We start from the raw sequence: 12,697 nt of genomic DNA, 5'->3' as shown, positions 1-12,697 counted from the left end.
AACATTCTAGGGTATCTCAATGGAATCATACCAATCTGAGAATATTGGTGCAGCACCTGCCACCCAGGACAGCTCTGATCCCCCTCCCACCTGACACAGCAGGAGTTGTTCAGCCAAGGTCCGGGAACTTTCTAAAAACTATATTTTGATAGTAGCTTTTCACTATAATTGGTTTCTTTTGTATTTTACAAAGGATTTCCAATGTAATTGGTGTCCTCTGTATTTTCTATTATGTAACAAAAACCTTATTCTGAGAAAGGGTCCCTAGGTTTCGTCAGACTTTCCAACAGGTCTGTTTAAAAAAAAAAAAAGTGAAATTCCCTGCCCATGTCATCTCCATTCATGAGGTTTATCACTAACTCATTTTACAGATGAAGAAGTCAACTCACAATGTTTAAATGACATGCCTTTCCAAGGATACTTAGTCTTTTTCTTTTTTCCTTCCAGGAGGGAAGAACAAAAAAGGCAAATAATAAAAGGATAAAGGGATGAAAATGAGGAGAAAGAAGGGGAAGGAAAGTTGAAGAAGAAGCAGCAGCAGCAAATACTAGAGAAATAGCAAGGAGAGGAAGAAAAGGGTTCACAAAAGTGGAGATAAGGAGACAATATATAAAGGAAAGAGGAGAGAAGCATTGGCAAAGGGGGGGATGGTGGAGACATGGAGAAAAGGAGAAATATATATTATATACATATGTATGTATATATATATATAGAGAGAGAGAGAGATCAAGAGACAAAGACAGAGAAACAGAGACAGAGGAAGATGAATGAGAGGAAAGAGGAACAAAGATCAGAAGATAAAGATGAGAATTAAGGAACGATAACAAAGAGATTGATAGGAAGAAAGGGAAGAAGCAATTTCCAAACTTTAAAGCACTAGATAAAGGGCAATTGTGGAGCAAAATTGAAGCCCAGAGGGGTAAAATCCATAGTTTGAAATCACATAGGTATTTCGGGATGGAACTAGACCTAGAATCCGGTTGTCATGACTCTTGGTTCCTAGGTTCTTCCCACTGCCCAAAGCTCCCACTTCTAATTTATCCGACAATGGAAGGGCATTTCTTGAGTTCCAACTACATATGGGCAAGGCACTACGGAGGTCACATAGAAATAGACAAGATGCAGCTGATCTCCAGGGCTTTAGAGTCTAGGTAAGAACAGGGAGAGAAGATGCATATACCCTTGAAAAGATAACTCATACAGATGAAAATTGACATCCAGTGCGATAAGGTTTCGAAAGCAATTTACATACATTATCTCACTCAATCCTCCAGGAGGAAGGTGCTGGTCTTGTCCTGATTCTAGACAAGAGCTAAATAAAGCTGAGAGGGGTGAATTAGGCACAAAGCCGGGCAAGTGCCTGAGGCAACGGTCAAACCGAGATGGCTTCTCCCTACTTGAAGCTACTACTCCTTGAAAATAAAACCAAATAATATGGTTTGGTGGATAAAGAGCTGGCCTCAGAATCAGGAAGATATGAGTTCAGGTCCTGCCTCTGACACATCCTGGGCAAATCACTTAACCTCTTAACAACCAAGGCATCTCTCTAAGACTTTTAGTTGGAGAGGAGTGGTGCATCTGCCCTGGTGGAGGGGTTTTTCTCACCAGGGAGTGCCGTGTGGTATGGCAGGGAAATCACAGGTCCCCTATCCTTATCTAAATAATAAATCCCTGAGTAAATGCTAGATGTGTGGGATAGAAGAAAAAAAAGTTATGCAGAAATTTAGAGGGGGATAGCAAAGAGGTTTCCCAGAGGATATAGGATCTGAACAGTGCCTTGGCCCAAGCTCCCCTAACATTGTTTATTAGTTCTAAAAAAAAAAAGAAATGAAATTGGGTGAAATAATGTTATTAGTACTCAGAAGAGGTGACACCATCTGGGCTCTCGTGTCACTGCTGCCTACTGTCCCATTGACATCTCAGGCAATTACTTGCATGACCTCTGATGATAAGGGCAAGGTTTCAGGATGTCACATTGAGGTTCGGTATAATATGTTAATCACTCAATTAAGCCAATAAATGGTCAATAAGTGCCTACTAGGTGCCAAGCAATGTACTATAAGAGTTGAGGGATACAAAGAAAAGGGGTAAAAAGGTCCCTCTTCCCATGAAGCAATATTAGTAGGCTAGGTGGAACAAAGTTTAGAGTGCTAGACCTGGAATCAAGGAGATTTGAGTTCAAATTTGGCCTCAGACACTGCTGTGTGACCCTGAGCAAGTCACTTAACCATTATTTGCCTCAGTTTCTTCTACTGTAAAAATGGGGGTAATAACAGCACCCACTTCACAGGGTTGTTGTGAAGATCAAATTAGATAATAATTGGCACACTGTAGGCATGATAGGGCAGCTAGGTGGCACCACAGGGCACACAGCACTGGGCCTGGAACCAGAGAGACTCATCTTCCTGAGTTCAAATCCAGCCGCAGACACTCACTAGCTGTGAGACCCTGGGGAAGTCACTCAACCCCATTTGCCTCAGTTTCCTCATTTGTAAAATGAGCTAGAGAAGGAAATGGCAAAACCCTCCAGTATCTCTGCCAAGAAAACCTACATGGGATGACAAAGAGTCAGGCACAACTGATAACCACTGAAAAACAAATAGGCCCTATCTAAATGCATATGCCCCTCCCTTTCCTGGTCTGGGGTACATCAAGCAAAGTAAAGCTATAAAAAGAGAAATGGTGATTAAGGAGAATGAACTGAGGTCTGGAGGGAGAAAGGTACCCAGAGCACAGAGGTCAGTCCGTAGACTACCCTAGCTGGAGCAGGGGGTTCACTAGGGAAGCAGGGGAAATGGGGGTAGAAAGAGACATTGGAGTCACTTATGGACTTGGGTTTCCAATCCCAGCTAGGCCACTTACCCCCTTAATGACCTCAGACAAATCGCCTACGATGAGGGCCTCAGAAGGCAAATGGGAGCAATGAACTAAATTACCTCTTAGCTCCTCTTCAGCTTTATACTTATGATTTGGGAATCTGCCTTCATTAGCCCTTAGAGCAGGCCTTTAGTATGTACGAGTGCCCGGGACAAGGAGACTCCGAAGACTAGTCCTCAAGGACAGCATTGTCTCAGAAGGGATTACAGGGATCACAGGACTGGAGCTAAAAGGACTTCAGGGAGCATCCAGGCCAATCACCTCACTCTGCAGATGAAGCTAAGGCACAGAGTGAAGTGACGAGTCACAGAGGGGAGAGATGAGGGAGGATTCTTTCTTTTTTTTAATCAATCCATAAACATTTATTAAGCGCCTGCTATGTAGACCAAGTGCTGCGGATGAAAAAGAGGCCAAAGGCAGTCCTTGCCCTTGTCCTGAAGGAGCTTATAATCTAATGGGGAAAGCAACATATATATGTGTGTGCATGTGTATACATGTATATATACACACATGTATATGTACACACATACATATATCTATAGCTAGATATAGATATATATATACTTACAACATAGGCTATACATAGGATAAATAGGAAATAATGGAAAGAAGAAAGGCACCAGAATGAAAAGGGATTAGAGAGGGGCAGCTAGGTGGCACAGTGGATAGAGCACCAGCCCTGGAATTAGGAGGACCTGAGTTCAAATTTGACCTCAAACACTTGACACTTACTAGGTATGTGACCCTGGGCAAGTCACTTAACCCCAATTGCCTCACTAAAAAAAATTTAAAAAGAAAGAAAGAAAAGGGATTGGAGAAACCTTCCCATAGAAGGGAGAACTTTAGTTGAGACTTAAAGGAAGCCATGGAAGTCAGTCATCAGAATAGAGGAGAGAGGATTTCAGGCATGGGGGCCAACCAGAAAAAAAATGCCTGGAGCCCAGAAATGGAGTGTTTCTTTTCATGGGACAGGCAGGAGGCCAGTCTCACTGGATCACAGGGTATTCACTGGAGACTAAGTGTAAGAAGACTGACAAAGTGGGAGGGGCCTAGGTCATGAAGGGCTTTGAATGTCAAACACAGCAGTTTTCATTTGTTCTTGATAAGCCAGGATCCTTAAGGTACATCATAGGGGCATGGATTCAGAGCTAAAAAGGACCCTGGGGGTCATCTAGTCCATCCCCTTTGAAAGATGCTAAAAAAAAAAAGTTGACAGAGGTTTAGGGACTTGGCCAAAGTCACACAGGTTTTTCTGACTTCAAAGGCAGTGGCTTTTTTTGTGTGTGTGAGGCAATTGGGGTTAAGTGATTTGCCCAGGGTCACACAGCTAGTAAGTGTTAAGTGTCTGAGGCAGGATTTGAACTCAGGTACTCCTGACTCCAGGGCTGGTGCTCTATCCACTGTGCCACCTAGCTGCCCTGGCAGTGACTTTTTTTAACCTTAAAATTTGAGCCATCACAAAGCTTGGTGGGTGACCTGGGTGGCCCCATTAGATCTGAACCGGAAACAGAATGTCCCGGTGGTACTTGACGGTATTGCCTGTATACAGACACATTAGAAAGCAGCCTTTTCCCCAGCCTGCTAGTACTGAAGTCAGACGCCATCAAACCAAACTCATCCCATATTCGTCCCACCTCCCCCTAGAGGCCCCAACATCCTCTCAACAGATGACAAACCAGTTAAGAATCACAGCAGGCTGGGTCAATACCAAAGAGATGAATTACAGTTACCATTTCTCTCTCTCTCTCTCTCTCTCTCTCTCTCTCTCTCTCTCTCTCTCTCTCTCTCTCTCTCTCTCCCCCCCTTCTATGTGTGTGTGTGTGTGTGTGTGTGTGTGTATGTGTGTGTAAATCATGGCCTCATGCCAAAGCCATGCAATGGAAGCCAGAAGAAGCTCTGTCATGAGGAATTCTCTAGTCCAGTCCCCGGATGTTCAAAACCCAAGTCATTTCAGTGGGCTTTGCTCTGACTTACAGTAATATCACTAATGATTTTCCTCGAGGCTCTGACAAGCTCCCTAGGCCCGCCCACAGAACTCCCTAATAAGAAGGACTGATCTGAGTCTGCTCCCTCTTCCACCCCTACATTTTCCCTTCTCCTGGAAAATGTCAAAATAGTATCTTGGCAAAAAGAGTCCCCCCTCAGCTGCCACACTCACAAAAGTAACAGGATATGAAGGAAGCCATCCCAAGAAACTGCATCGCAGACTAAACTCCGGGACGCTGGGAAAAAGTGTTTCCCGTTTAGATTGTGACAAAGGAACTTTTAAAAACAAGCCTTTCCCTAACCCTCATTGTCATTTTCTCATGGCTTATGAGATACTGAGTGGAAGCAACTGCAATCACCAGGCTGAATATTAGTGGGCTAATAAAAATTCCCCAGCTCTCCTGGGATTGATAGCTCCCAAGCTCTATGGTTTAGTTTATATTCAGGTAAACCTTCCTCCCTCATTACCCAGACTCAATAGGACCAAGAATCCATCAGGAAAGATTTTCAAAACAAAACAAACACATAAGGAATTCAGTGTCTGCTGAAGTGGGTTTGTTTTTTTTTTTCTCCAGTTACTTTTTAAATAGATACTGCATGATGTGGAGTTGATAGAAAACTAGCCTTTGAAGCCCTGAGTTCAAATGCTGTCTCTGACATATACTAGCTATTTTATGACCTGGAAGTTACTTAACCTCTTGGGCAGCTCTCTCAGACTACCACTGGGCTGTCCCATGGGCATCTCAAACTCAGAAGTAAAAAACAGAAGGCTTTTTTTTGGGGGGGAGGGGAGGCAATGGGGGTTAAGTGACTTGCCCAGGGTCACACAACTAATAATTGTCTGAGGTTGGATTTGAACTCAGGTCCCCCTGACTCCAGGGCCAGTGCCATTGCCACAGCCCCATCTACTCCCCCCAGAAGGCATTTTCTTCCAAACTTCCATGTTTCTCTCAAGGATACCCATCATTCTTCTCATTGCTCAGGTTTCCTGTACAAAGAGTTCACTTCCACTTTCTGACTCCCCAAGTCTTGTTCATTCCATCCTCACATTGGTCCCCTTCCTATTCCCAAGCCCCCTCAATTAGGACTGCCTCACCTTTCATTTGAACCAGTACGATGGTTTCCTTATTGGTCTCTTACCCACCTTTCTAACCCATCCTCCCCTCAGCCAACAAAGTGATAGTCCTACAGAGCAGGTCCTGAACCTTCTGTGGCTTTTGGTTGAAATGCTCCTCCCACTGGTCATTTGAATAAATAAATAAGTGACCACTTATCACACATTTAGACTATGTGTTGGGTGCCTAGGATACACCGACAAGCAAGCCAGGTGGTCTCTGCCCTCAAGAAACTTACGTTCTAATAAGGAAAGAGAATGTATAACAAGGGAGTTCGAGCTAGAGAGGAGGGCTGGAGGAGGGGACAGAGCATATACAAGGAAATGAGGGGATGGCACAGTGTGGGGTAACATAAAGCAAAAGCTCAGGGCCCCAGGAGCAGAGCTCCATTTCCAGTGAGAAGGAATAGAAGGGCCAGTGTGGTACATAGCACAGCTTGGAAATGACCAGGAAGCCCTTTCATAATCTGGTTCCAGCCTATCTTTCCATTCTGATAACAAATGACTCCCCTCACCTACCCAATGTTCCATCTAAACTGGCCCCTCGGGGCAGCTAGGTGGCGCCGTGGATACAGCACCGGCCCTGGATTCAGGAGGACCTGAGTTCAAATCCGGCCTCAGACACTTGACACTAGCTGTGTGACCCTGGGCAAGTCACTTAACCCTCACTGCCCCTTGAAAATAAATACATAAATAAATAAACTGGCCCCTCCTCGTCACCTTTGCCCAGGTTGTGCCCATGACCAGAACACCCTGCTCCCACTGCTCCTTCTTGCCAATGCCAACCTTCTTTGAGGCCTTCCCTGAACACCCCAGTTCTCTGGGCCTCAATGTGTGTTTTGATAAACCTATATTCGCTTATCTGTTAACATGTTATAACAACCTAGTCAACTGTAATCTCCTTGAGGGAAGGGATTATCTCAGTTCTATATTTGTATTTCCTCTAGCCAGCACAGGACCTGGTAGAGAGAAGACATTTAATAAATGAATGCCAATTGATACAGCACAGGGCCTGGATCTCATTAAAGAATCACTGATCTTTTCAAGTCCCATCCCCCACGATTGTACTTTCTGGCCTCCCTTTAAATCCTAATGCTGTTTCTCTTTCCTGAAAATGTCCTCCTGGGGAAGCAGCAGGACCTCACTCGCTGCTGGAGTTGCCCCTCCCTCCCCAAATAACTCTGCAGAGGCCATAAACACTGGACCTAAAATGGTTAGCATTGGCCCGGACCTTTCCACCCCTCTCATTCCTCTCTATCTCCGTGCCCCTAAGGATAACAATCTTGTCTAAAGGAAGTCTTGGGGAAAGGAGCCAAGTATTTTTCCTACAGAGGAAGGTGGGAGGAGGCCAGCAAGGAAATCTGCTTGATAAAACTCTGTCTCCAAGAAATTCAGTCTTGCAAAGCTCATTAAGGAAATGAGAAAGTTGTTGCAATTACTTTAATGGAAATGCAACAAAAAAGAAAGAAAGGAGGAAAGAAAGAAAAACAGGCTTGCCTGACTGCCGGTGAGGCCCAGGGAAGGCAGGCCAACTTGATCAACAAACAGCAGCACCCCAGCACGATTGTCGCCTAACAGAGCTTCCTTGTCTAACCCCCCAAAACTTCAGAGGGGGGGGCAGGCCGCTCAGGAAAGTGCCCCAATCTCCTGGAGATTTCCTGCAAACAGGCCGTTAAATCATCTCTGAGCCTCCACCACAGAAATCTAAAGCAAATGATTCACACTTTTCAAAGGAATTTGTCTTCCAGAACAAGAACTGTGTTTTTCTCCCTGCTCTGAGAGGCAGCCAGGACTTGCTAGCCCAACAAAGTGTTCCTTTTGGCCGAGCAGAAATAAAAGTGGTTCAAGGGGGCCTGCCTGGGCTGATTTGTGCCCTTTTTGTGACTTCATTCCAGCTGATGGCTCCATACCAGCGGGTATCAGAGGTGGGGGGGGGGCCAATTCAGGGACTTAGAACACGGGATCATTTTTAAGGTTCCCCCCACTGAGGGATGATTTATTGGGGGATGAGTACCATCCAAAGGCCATCAATTCTTCAGCTGTCTTGACACCTTCATCTGAATTAGCCAGTGTTCAGAAGGCCCCAGGAACTGATTCTTTTTTAAAAGGCATTGCCCCCCTCCCCCTCTTCCCCCCTCCCCCTGGTATTTGTGCAGCCTCTATCCACAGCCCCTCTGTCTGCTTCTCTAATTAGGCCATTGGGTGCACAGATACAAACATCTGTTTGAAGAAAGCAGAAATACCAAAGTATACAAATGATTCACACTGGTTAAACAAAGGCAAACACAGGATGAGGGCCAACCCAATGGGGAGGAGGGGGGGGAGTGGGCCCTAATGGCCCAAATCATTTAATATGGGTGGGAACTGACTTTGGCAATCTAAAGACTGTTCACTCCAGTTTGGAATTCACTTAATTTTGACTCTCAATTTCTCTTTTTCTGTTATATTAAAAATAGAATAAAATTAGAGATCATTGATGATTTTATTAGGCTGTTTACTTTTTTAAAAAAAAGTAGTTCCTTGCTTTTAATAAAATGTATATGTATGTATATATATGTATATACATAGACACACACACATATGTCCAAAACGGAGGGTGGAGAGGAATCATGGGATACATAGTCCTTTTTTCAAGCTGCCTCTCCCTTCCCAAATTAATTTTGAGGACCTAACTCGTGCAAACTGACCAGAAAGAAACAAAACACACACCACAGACCTCCCACCCCACCCCCACCTCCTGAACAAAGCTAAGACAGTTGAAGCTATTTTAGCGTCTAGGAGACACAGCTGTCGATAGGGTTCAAGATTTGCTTTCTGTCATTCCACACAAATCCTGGGCAGCCCCCCGACAGCTGAGATGACATGGGCTGCCTTTTGACTGGGAGCTATAGATGAGTGTCAACTCCTACAGAGCTCTGCACGTCAGTCTCCCTGGAGAAATCAGGGCAAAAATGAAGCAGGAAGTGTCCAGAAATCCAGGGGATCCAGAGATGCCTTTTGAGTTGGAAGGGAAGCCCTGCTTCTGGGGCTCTTAACTTTTTTTTTTTTTTTTTTTTGCATCATGCAGTCTGGGGATGCCTATGGACCCTTTCTCAGAATGGTGCCTTGAAATGCATACAAGATGCACTGGAATACAAAGGAGATGACTTAATTTGAAAGAGTTCTCCAAATTTTTTTGAAAAACAAGTTCAGGGACCTCAGGCTAAGAAACCCTGCTCAGTCAATCATTCAGTCAATAAGCATTTGTTAAGTACCCCCCATGGTGGGCCAGGCATTGAGGATGGGAAAGGAAAAATAAAAGGAAAAAAAAAACACAAGAATATATACTAGACCTAGAAAGTAAATAAGAAGAATGGGAATGGTAGAGTTGGATCAGTACAGGCAGGACCTTAAGAGGGGCCTTAAGGGTCCCACCCCCTCAGGAGAAGATATGAAGTGACTTGCCTCAGTTATACACAGGGAGAGACAGATCCCGAGTTCAAACCCATATAATCTGACTTTAAATCCAGCACTCCCTCACTAGCAAGGGCAGGGAGGCAGGATTGGGAAGCAAGGTATAGCAAGGCGGTGACCCCTTTCCTCGTGTCATAGACAGGACTACTAGTACCTAGCCCTTTTTGCAAAGTTTCTTCCACGTTATCTCATTTTGTTCAGTTGAGGAAACTGAGGCCCAGAGAGGTTCGGTGACTTGGCCACGATCATAATTCAGCTCCCCCTTCCCTCGCCGGAAGAACACCAGCCCATTGACCAGATTTCCTCAGTGCCCTTATACCAGGCTGCCAGCTCCGGGGAGGCTCCGGACCGGCTGAGTTTGTCAGTTGCACATGAGGCTGCCCCAAGTGGGGGCTCGGTCATTGCCGCTCTGGGGCTCACGACCACCCCCCTCCCCACCCCGCCCCGTCAGCCTTCTCAGAGGGATGGGTGGGCACAACCACAGGCAGAAGTAACCGGTCTGCCTCCGCGCCGAGTTGGCCACTGCGCCCCCCACCCCAACCCACAGCCCTAGCCGGGCCAGGCACTCACCAAGGTCACGCCAGCATCGCTCCGCAGGCACGCGGCCGCTGCAGAGGGTCCCGCAGTCCGGACGGGCCAGAGAGAGCCCGGGGGTCGGGGCAGGTTGGGCAGCGGCGCCCTACGGAGGGCAGCTGGGGGTGTCCCACCAACCGAGGGGCGGCGGCGGCAGCTGCGGGGGGGCACGGCGCGAGGGCTGGGACAGCGGCCGCATTCTTGCTCGGGGCAGCGGGGCTAGCGCAGGGCCATGCCCCCAGCCCCGGCTGCGGAAGCCCAGACAGATCCGGGAGCCGGGAGGGAAGGAGGCGGCCGGGCGGCCAGGTCAGGGGGCAGCCCAGGCTCTATGGAAGCGGCCGGCCCTTGGCCTCCGGTCCCTGGCCCGCTCCTGCTGCTGCTGCTGGGGCCGGAGCTGAGGACGCCGCCGCCGCTGCTGCTGCTGCTGCTGCTGAGGCTGCTGCTGAGGCTGCTGCTGGGGCTGCTGCTGGGGCTGCTGCTGGGGCTGCGCTGCAAGGGCCGCCCCCCGAACTCGGAGCTTATTGGTGAAAATGCCGAGCCACAGGCCAATCCTGGTCCCGTTCCCAAATTTAGATTTCAATCAAGAGAGACCCATAACCTTTCCAGTTGGAAGGGGGGAGGGGCAAGGTAATGGGGGAGAGGAGGCTAGCCAACCACCTTAGCTGGGCTCCAGGGGCTGGCTCAGCCACCCACCGCCCTCAGAGGCCGCTGTTCCGGGCTCCCCTGTCTACAGGCCCAATCCCGGACAAACTTAGAGAATACCAACTTTCCAAAAAAAAAAAAAAAAAAGCTCAGTCTCACTCTTGTTGTTCAAACCTGATGTAGCTCAAGGCCTTAGGAAGCTGCTAGGTAGGCTATTTGCGGACCTGGAGTTAGACACCGAAGACCTAAGTTCTACTTTAAACCTAACTGTGATCCTGGGCAAGTTATTTAACCTCTTTATGCCTCGGTTTCCCCATCTGCAAAACGGGAATGATGCCACCCACCTCACAGGGCTATTGTGAGGCTCAAATGAGATAATATAAGTAAAGTGCTTTGTCAGTCATAAAGAGCCATATAATGCCTTGCTATTACTGGGCTCATAGAACACCCATTAAAGTAAGTCACTGATCCAGATGAGGATGATTGGCACATTAGAAACCATCAAGTAGAAGCCTCTCATTTTAAGAATAGAAGTTCAAGTTTATACAAGACTTAACGTTTCCGACTCATTTTGTATATATTATGTCATCTTACAGAAGAGAAAACTGAGGCACAGTCCCTTGCCCAAAAGCGTAGGTTATAATTGAGACCTACATACCATAGCTAACAGTCTGAATTTGGCTGTTGGTGTGGGTTTGGCTGTGTCACCTGGTGCTCACATACCTGGCTGGTGTTACTGACAAGAGAGGGCCAGTATTTGGGACTGAGGGTGTTTCTCCACTCATGATCTTGTGTATCCAGCCTCTTCTCTCTACCCACCTGGCTACCACCCTGCTTCCAGCCCTCATCACCTCTCACTTTGACTTCTACACCTGGTCCCCCCCCTCCCCAGTCTCTCCCCTCTCCAATCCCTCTTCAACAAAGCAGACAAACTGATGTTTAGCCATTACATTCCCTTGCCAAAAACGCTCAAGTAGCTCCCATTGCCTCTAGGATCAACCATAAAGCCCCTTGTTGGGAAAACCTTCATAACCTTGATCCATACAGACCACCTCTAAAGGCTTATTATTCTCCTTCACCCACTCTACGTCGAAGCCAAATTGGCCCACTTGCCAACTTCATGCCCGGTGTTCCATCTCCGGATTCCATACCTTTGCAAAGGTTGGACCTGACGCCAGGAATGTTCTTCCTTCTAACTCCTTATTAGAATCTCTAGCTTTCTCCCGGGCTCAGTTCAAATGCCACTTCCTAAAGAATCTTGTTCTAATCCACCTCTTTTCCTCTCTCCCCCTCCCTTCCCACAATCACTCTTTTTATATGATTATATTGATTTATGTGTATGTGATGTTTTCCATCAAGAGACTATAGATATTTTGTTGCTGTAGTCTTTCCGTATTCCTAGCACCTGGTGCACAGTAGGTGCTTCATAAATGCCCATTGAATTGATAAATTGACTAGATTAAGGGCATTTAACTTTAAAAAAAAAATTCTAGAACTCTGCATCTGGGAAAGCCTATGAGCCCCTTCTCAGACTGTTTTTAAATGCATAAAATAAAATACTTAGGATGACAAAGAAATCAATTATGTCTAGATACAGTTAACTTTGTTTATAATGAGTTCACAGACCCCTGGACTAGATGACCTCTCAGTGCCTTCCAGGTCCAATACCTCGGAGACCTTTGAAATTCTTAGTCTGGGTAAGGAGACAGGACTTAGTTAACACTTCCAGGCATCTGTGATCTCACTAATTGCTAACTCCCTCCAACATCACAGATTGTAACCCATCCTGTCTTCTCATGACTTGCAATGTACATAAAAAGAAAACAAATACTAAAAAGGAGCATATGCTAAGATACCTAATGAGTACATTTTCCAATGTGAATTCTCTAATGCTGAATATTGAGTGTTGATTGAAGCTTTTCCCATATTGCTACATGTTGAGATTTCCAAGCACAGATCAAATTTAGAGACTTTGTCATCAAAACTGGAGAGAAAATTAAGTGGAATCTTTTCAGTATTACTTAGTGGATTTGTAAATGTCTTAGATGATGG

At 46.2% G+C, this 12,697-nt stretch overlaps 1 protein-coding gene across 3 annotated transcripts in view; it reads right to left on the bottom strand.

Annotated features, from left to right (window-relative positions):
• Nucleotides 1-12,697, bottom strand: part of PRICKLE2 (prickle planar cell polarity protein 2) — a 366,874-nt gene that overhangs the window by 175,454 nt on the left and 178,723 nt on the right. The window contains exon 1 of one of the 3 annotated variants that reach the window (XM_043965312.1): nucleotides 10,001-10,355. The exons of the other annotated variants lie outside the window; for them this stretch is intronic. The gene's annotated coding sequence lies outside the window, so the exon portion shown is untranslated. Of the gene's footprint in view, nucleotides 1-10,000; nucleotides 10,356-12,697 lie in introns of those variants that run through there. 3 annotated transcript variants of the gene reach the window in all.

Source organism: Dromiciops gliroides, chromosome 1, assembly GCF_019393635.1.
Source record: "Dromiciops gliroides isolate mDroGli1 chromosome 1, mDroGli1.pri, whole genome shotgun sequence".
NCBI lineage: Eukaryota > Metazoa > Chordata > Mammalia > Microbiotheria > Microbiotheriidae > Dromiciops > Dromiciops gliroides.
The sequence above is the reverse complement of the archived record's forward strand: the minus strand, read 5'-3'. Positions and strand labels throughout refer to the sequence as shown.